This window comes from Vicugna pacos, chromosome 3 (genome assembly GCF_048564905.1).
Source record: "Vicugna pacos chromosome 3, VicPac4, whole genome shotgun sequence".
NCBI classification, from domain to species: domain Eukaryota; kingdom Metazoa; phylum Chordata; class Mammalia; order Artiodactyla; family Camelidae; genus Vicugna; species Vicugna pacos.
Genome location: NC_132989.1, coordinates 64839121 through 64847172, shown reverse-complemented (window position 1 = coordinate 64847172; position 8052 = coordinate 64839121). Strand labels below are relative to the sequence as shown.

The 8052-nt window shown below is 39.4% G+C and overlaps 1 long non-coding RNA gene across 1 annotated transcript; it reads right to left on the bottom strand.

Moving 5' to 3' along the window:
• Positions 1 to 1578: 1578 nt before the first annotated feature.
• Positions 1579 to 4754, bottom strand: LOC140689636 (uncharacterized). The gene is made up of 2 exons (XR_012064670.1): positions 4497 to 4754; positions 1579 to 1972 (listed from the first exon to the last, which is right to left on the bottom strand). It is a non-coding gene; the product is annotated as an uncharacterized lncRNA (long non-coding RNA).
• Between the last annotated feature and the right edge of the window lie 3298 nt (positions 4755 to 8052).

Sequence of the window (8052 nt, the reverse complement as noted above, 5' to 3'; positions counted from 1 at the left end):
GGGTCCATTGAGAAATTGAGAGTTCAAGGTTTAGTGGCTCTTCATTGGCTGAGTTGTGACGGTCTCTTGTTGGCTGAGCTCTTGCCAGACTAGAAGAGAAAGTCTTCCTTTTACTGTTGGCCTCTGCTGTCTTGGTAGGGCAGGAGAGCTCCCTCTTCTAGCCTCCTTACTTTAATTGAGGCTTCCGTTTATTCACTGTTACAAGTGCGTATACGTTCTTAAACTAACCTTTTATACTGAGCAACAAAATGTCTACATCCCTTTGAGGTGATAAATACATTTCTCAGCATTTGTTCTATGGATGCATAGTATATTCTGTTGTATGGCTGTACCATAATTTATGTAACCTGTGTGCTATTTAAAGACATGTATGGTATTTTCCATTTATCTTATATAAGCAATATTCTGATGATCATTTTTATAGCTACATTTTTGCTCATATACTTAATTTGTTTCTATTCTTTCCTAAGTTTATGAAGATAAGGCAAAGACAAGTTTAAAAATATAAGTCTGGGTAATCATTGGCTATCATGTTGACCAAGCACACAGGAATTTCAATTAATGTATACTAAACCTACTGTAGTTCACCCATAAAATTAAAATGTAATGTCTTTTCCCTCAGGGTTTTGAAAGTTGCATTTAGATAACATCTGAAAAAGATATGCTGCGTTATCAAACAGTGCAGTATATTACTAATCTCATTGTTGAGGCAGTTTTATGAAATCACTGCCACCACAGCCCTGCTTTTATGCTTTATTACCTTTTGACATAAATGACTACTTACAAAAACTGAAAACACTATGAAAATGTCAGAACAGTCCTGAGTTCTACACATACCTAGCTTTATAGACTCTAGCAGATCATGAGGTTTCAAAGTATGCTATAATTAAGAATTCCTAACACATATCTTTTTTTGGAAAATACACAATAATGACTTTTCCAAGTTGTTCATTTAATGACTGCTGTATTCTACATTATAAATCTAAAAATTTAATCTGCAGGTTGTTGTTCCCACAATTGCAGTACAATCCCACCCATTGTGGTGATGATACTTTATATACTTTAGAAAAAAAATTATCAGAGGCTCTGAATGTACATAGTAAATAGATTAAAAGAATCACCATTAGCTAGTTAGTACCTTTCATAGTATTTCCAAATAATAAACTGAAACATAGCTTCACAAAATGAGTTAAGGTTGGAAGAGTTTATTTTTAAGAATCTACCTGAGTATGTACTGAGGTTAAAGGAGAGGCAGGGTGAATTAGTAATTCAAAACAATGCCGTTTATATTTGCCTAATTAAAAAAGGCTCCTCACTGAATCTGTTGAGTGGAGTGGAGTGTCTGTGTGCTACTGATGTCTCCACATCTTCGCCTTTCCTCCTCTATGTGGCAGTGCTTAACAGAAGGGCAAATGCTATTGTAAATATGCCATGGCTTTGCAAGGGATAGACAAGTAAACATTATTGAGATCCTACTATGTAGCGGGCACAACGCTAGGTGTTAGAGGTCCCAAGATCTGTTCTTTGTGGTTTCTGTCTTTGATGAGTTGACAGCTTAGAGACAAAAACAGACACACAGACAGGTCATCTCCATATAATAGTTTTAGCACTCAACATTTTGGGGAACAGAGTTTTGGCCCTGTTTGGTAAGGTCAGGTAATGCCTGACCCAAGTCTTCAGAGTTAAAAGCCGCATAGCCCGCAGTCCGTGCTGCCAGGTGGACGGGCGCAACCCCACCGGTTTTCGCAAGCGCCGCCGTGGCCCGTGTGCAGGGTGTGCTTGTGCAGGCTGTGCTTGAAGTAGAGCCCATGCTGCGCTGGCTCGCACTTCTATGCCGTTTTATAATTCGTCTCCCTAGAGGAGGCATCTTTCTGTAATCTCTCCGTCCAGCTGTGGTGCCTTTTAATATTTGTTCACTCAGAAGGGCCACTTCTCTGCAGTCTTACAAAGGTGCTGTACTTCTAGCCTGGTACTGTTGGTCAGAGAGCAGCGCTTTCTTTTCATCTTTTAACTCACAGGTTTTCTAAGCATCTAACAGCCCCTTATCCTCTCTTCTGAAAGCTTCCAAGTGTCCTGAGCTTTCTACCTGTGGCTCGTCAACAGCTAGCAGGTTGAGAAGAGGGTGGAGAGGCTGGTCTGCACTGTGGGCTGGCTCTGTGTGGTCTAGATCAAAGTCAGTACAAGCCAAGAAGCCAAAAGAAATGTGGACAACTGGCTGACCGCTCAGGGAGTGGGTCTCAAAAGAGAACAACTGCACACAGAGTGAGTTTCCAGAAATGTGAGCTCCCAGGGGCTCAGGGTTTCTCCGGTGTCTTCTCCTTTCTATGTGGTACCTCCCCATCTTTTTATTCCTTCCTCCTAACTGGTTGCTTCTATAGACTCTGCCAGAGGAAAACTTCCTCTGCCGTAAGCCTCCGAACCTCTGCCTCTTGCATTGTACTCAGGCTTTGTTGATCTTTCTGCAGTAGGTGATTTCACATCTACCTGCCCCTGTGTGGCCTGGGAGATGGAAGAGTTCCCCTGTGGGGTGTGAGGCATGGGCAGTGGGGTACATGGAGGAATTCACTTTGTTCAGAGAAGGTGTGATGTAGGGAAAAAAGGTTAAAATTTAGAAATATGTTACCACATTGTGTGTGCTGGAAATCCCTTACAAGAGAACATTTAGGGAATGCCTAGGGTAGTGGCCAATACAAAGAGCCCCTTACTTTAACTGAATGAAGAAATCATAAACCATGTCTCTGAGAACTAGGTCTAGTCCTGGCACAGAACAGTGTCCTAGTACCATCTCAGAACTCCAATAAGCAAAAAGATGAGCTTGGTCAGCTACTGAGTGTCTCTGAAGTTGTTAGGCAAATGTTAACCACATAGATAATAAAGGATGATGGTAAATAGTTTAAATTCCTTTTCTCCTCCTTGGCAGAGACACAAGGAGGGCCCTAAATGTATTCAAAAGCCTTTAAATTTCTTATTCAGTATCTCTGAGGTGCTCCCAGGAAAAGGTCACACACTGGGAAGCGTGACTTTGAACAGAAGTTGTGTGACCTTCAGGGAAGTCCCAACCCAGCAAAGTCCCGTGTCTGCTTAGAAGCTGGACACAAAAATCTGATCCCTCGCCAAGAAAACCAGCAGTAGTTGTTCACCAGCAGTCAGGTGGCAAGTAAAATGTACAATCTGGAGAGGAAAAGTGCTAGGATAAAATTATCTGGACAAATTGGAGGATGAGTTAACTTGATTGGGGCTCCGGAAAGAGGTGGGTATTGAGACGTAAGCATGACCTGGAGAGACTGGACAGATACTGCTTCTTTGAGTAGGTGGGTTCAAAGTAATTCTTGGCAGGGTGACCAGATGCCTGCACATGCTCTGCCACCACCCCAAACACAACCTTATGGCAATGCTTCATCGGTGTAGGCCGAGGACGCCTGGGAGCAGCACAGTCTCCTGGGATTCTTTAAATGTCTGATTCCTAGATCCTACCCTGGCTTTGCGGCATAGATTTCTCTGTGAGTCTCAAGAATCTATTTTTGAATGACCCCGAATAATTCCTAGGTCTGTTACCATTTAAGAATCACTGACTTACAGAATACAACGTGCTGTACACAATATTCACAGACAACCATGTAGGAGTTGGTTTACGCAGAGCAGCTACAGACGTAGACTTTAAGATAGAGAAATCCCATAGGGTGCACCTATCTCTTTGTGGGAGGACTGCAGAGATATGTTGCTACTTCAAAATAAGAGTACTCCTGCCGAGCCAATGTGCTTCTCACTTAGGTTTTTCCTCCTTTTAAAAAAAAAAAAAGTTTGGTATGGATGAACTGGGAGTCGATAGATGAAGAGGAAAGGAAAGAAGTCTGATATTCACATGTGGCCTGCTTATAATTAAAGTGATAAATGTGGCTAAGTAAATGGCACTGAATACTGTGGTGGTTTGCTGGTAAACGTTGAAGCACTAGCTCTTTTGGGAAAAGGTCCTGATTTGTAGAATTTGCTGATTTTTGTGGTGTAAATACTTCCACATTCATCAATTACAAGCTGCCAAAGATTTAACAACTGGCTAGTCAAGTTCCTGAAATTTTAATATCAGGTTTTAGAAATCAATAACAGCTAGCTCCACTGACTTTATACATAAACTAGTGTATCTATTTTTCAAAGTTAACTTTATAACTTATTTATTATATTGAACAGTACATAATTTCCTCTCCAAGTCCCAGCCAACATTTTTTTCCCCTTTTGCTGTTCTTTTTGCATCATTATAATTTTGACTTGTTAACATGGCCAGTGCACTTTTCATTCAGATTGCTTTTCTAGAATTACACACCCTTAATGTGCTTTTCTTTTTCTTTTCTTTTTTTTAACTTAATGTGCTTTGAAAAGGAACAAAGAGACCTTATAACAGTAGTGGAAAACTAGCTACAACTACTAGATGGAGTAAGGTAGTTATTTTTTAGAAGTAATTATAAAATTAAATGGCATCAGTATATCAGATACCATCTTACTTGTTCTCGAAAAACTTTCCGCAAAATAACTTGGTTCAGTAGACTTGGAGAAAAAAGAGGAATCTGGTTCAATTGCTAGAAAACTCTAAATAACCATGCTTGTTATTCTCCACGGAGAAGAGGAGGGTGATGTTCTCTGGCAGCTGGCAGGTCTGTCAGGAAAGTATTTGTCATATAATTTTCTGAAAGGAGAGTGAAGGCATGAGAGAAATCTGGGAAGATCTTTTAACAGTGCCTACAGATAGCCACGTACAGAGTTTCACAGTTGGAAAGGTTAGTGGGAAAGACGGGTATATTTTGAGAAAGCTTCCTGAGAATTCTAATTATTATGTAACAATCTACCAGCTGTGGCCCCGCCTCAGCCCAGCTCCCTCTCCTGTAAGAAGCGCTTTGGTAGGATATAAGCAAATATAAGAGCAGAGTTATGATTATGGTAAGTTGGTTCTACCTGAAAATGCTATTTTTAAAGGAAATCAGGATTTAGGAATTTATTTTTTCAGAGTGCTATTAAATTGTTCTTCCAGTGACTAATGCGGCTACAGGAATGTGGGCTAATTAGGAGGGAGGAATTTTGTGGTGACATTGGTTAAAAATGCTAAACATCTGGATTATATGTTGTTATGGACTGAATTGTGCCCCCCCCCAAATTTGTATGTTGGAGCCCCAACTCCTCAGTGACTGCACGCCTGCCTGCTTGAAGACACATGTCGCTGAATAGGCAAAAACATCATTACTTCAACTCGTGTGTTCTGGCTTCAGCAACAGTGTTTTTGAACATCCAGCATTACCAAGTGGTACGAGTTAATCGGAAAGAGTAAATCAAAATCAGTCTTCAGTATGTTTCTATCATAGTTCATGAGAAAATTCTAATATACCTTGGAGAAAAAATTTCAATATAAAGAAAATATATTTCAAGATTGAGATGGAAACAATTTAAGGTAGGCCTCTCTTGTCCAATTATATGTATTATTTAAAATAATTAAATTAAGGTGGATTTTTAAAATAATCAAGTACCTAACTGTGATAGGTTCTTGTGGATGAGGCTGTATGTGGGAACATTAAGACTAAAAAAGTGAAGTAGGGAATCACATGGTAAAGGAAAAGTAGTTCTGCTCACCGGGGATGACACAGTCGGCAGAAGTGCGATTAAATTGGCTCTGGGAGTCTTGGTATTTCAGGGAAGGAGTAATCTAATAGTTTGCATACATCTCCTCATTGGTATTATTTGCTTTATCATTTTGCAGTACATTTCATGTCCAAGCTCTGGTTAACACTCTGCTGTCGAATGGAAATAGCTGGTTTCTAAGAATGAATAATGGTGGATCGTAGGGTTTCATCAGTTTACTCTGGTGCAGTGTTTCCTTGTGGCCCTTAGCTTCCCTTGCAGCTGGCTGAGTGCAGCAACTCATGTGTTCTGGCTTCATGAAAAGGAAGAATGGCTGGCTACTGCCCTGTTTTTTTTTTTTGTTTGTTTGTTTTAAAGTATCTGTATCTAATAGATGTATATATTTCCTGGCTAAAACAAAGGGTGACAAAGATCCTTCCTGTTTTTGCTGTCTTTGGTCTCTTCCTGCAGTCTTCGCTCTGGCTCCTCAGCTTCTTTAGATCCCCCATCTTACCGTTTGCTTGAACTTTGACCTCCCATCCTGCACCCTCTGTATTAGTCATGCTCTTGTCTCTGACTCTAAGGCCTGTAATATCTTTAAGGATTCTTCTTCTTCTGTTTGTTTTTTTTTTTTTGGCATAGATAAACTACTCAGAGGTTAATTTTCAGTTCCAGTAACTAAATTTGATTTATTAAAGTCACAAGTTCAAAAACTTAGTATTTCCTTAAGGTAAATTCTTATTTTTAGTTTACAGATCCTACTATTGTAATTCTTAAGTCTAGCAACTTTTCACCATTGCTTCAAACTTAGTTAATGAATAAACACCTTCAAATATATTTAGCTGAATTTATAAATTAAATATGTTCAGTATTCTTCTTAAATACTTCAGTTGTCCAAAAGGAAAGACATGGCCAAAATGAGATCATCTTTCTGCAGAGTAAATGTTTCCAATTAATATGGCAAACATAAATACTTTCAATTTTCTTAACATTTACATAAAATAGTTTAATTTTAATTGAACTCTGTCCTGCGACACATCATCCTAAGACTAGCTTTCTGCCTGGTTCTACCTGGTTGTCATGTGCTGCTGAGAATTTCCTTTAAAGGAAAATCCATTTAAATATGGATATTTTTCAGTGCAGTACCTTTTTCAGTTTTCTGCCTGTTTTGGTCCCTCTCCATTGCTTTCAAATAGTTTTTTATTTATAATTTGCCCAAAATTTTAATTGTTTTCTGTGGGAGGGTTAGTCTGATATCAGCTACTGTGTCATTACACTGGACTGGCCCTCTTGAATCAGAGGCTCTTTATTTGTTAACCTGTCATTAAGATAAAATGAAGGCTGGGGAAATAAAGATACCACAGAGAATTACCCAACAGCAAATAATGTCTTCCATAGGCAAAGCTAGAAAATTAAATGTGAAATTCATAGTGTCTTATATCATACGAATAAAGTAAAATGTCTGAAATGCTATTCTGTTGCCAGCAATGCTGTTGGTGTGCTAACTAACAAGACTGAAGAGAAGCTGCCGTTTCATTAGGGTGACCAGCAGTGCCCTGCCATTGGCAGTGGCCCCTGGCTGGTTTTTCAAAACTGCCCTAGAACCCATGTTGTATTTTGTTCTTCTCAAGTGGCTAAGATACCTGACAAATGGTAAATGATTGGCCTTTTAGCCTGCACAGAATAATGGCTGTGCCTTCAACATTGAAAGACTTAATGCAGCTTCAATAACTATACATTCTGTGAGTTTAAACCTTTAAGAGAATTTGTCAATACTCCATTTGAAACTTACGTTAAGATGCCTTATTAAATGCTATGGATGAAGAGTAGCAAGAAACAAGTACAGAGGATGGTAGAGGAGAGGATAATTTTCAGCAAAACATTGCATATAAAATGTATCGGAGGAAAAGGATCAGAGAAGCAGGGAGATGGGGTAAACCATCTCAAACAAAAGAGTAACTCCTTTTGAGAATTAATCTAAGCCAGTTTGGCTAGCCAACAACGTCGCCCCACGTGAACAGGGATATATCTGGGACTGCGTGTTCCCTTCACACGTTCATGTTAGCAGGTGATATTTTATGATGAAAGCAAGTCTTAACCTCGACCCCAGTTCTGCCTCATATACAATCGTCTGTTAGCAAACAGGATATAGTCCATTTTCGTTACTTCTGAAACATCCATCTCTCTGTCCTCAGCCCCTGCGACGGATATCTTACTAAAAGGTTCAACCAGAGCCAGTGCAACAGTATTCTGATGGAAGGGTCAGCCAGTATTTACCGGGGTCAAAAAACAAAGTTATCCTTGAAACGGAATGGCCCCAGGCTACTGGAACTAGAAATCTCAAGTGATTCCCAGTTGGGGTTGGTTGAATTTTTATGCCTTCTTTATTTAGTCTCATATACTCTTTTTCTTTTTCTCATATGACTCTTTTTAGTCATATATTTCAGAAAC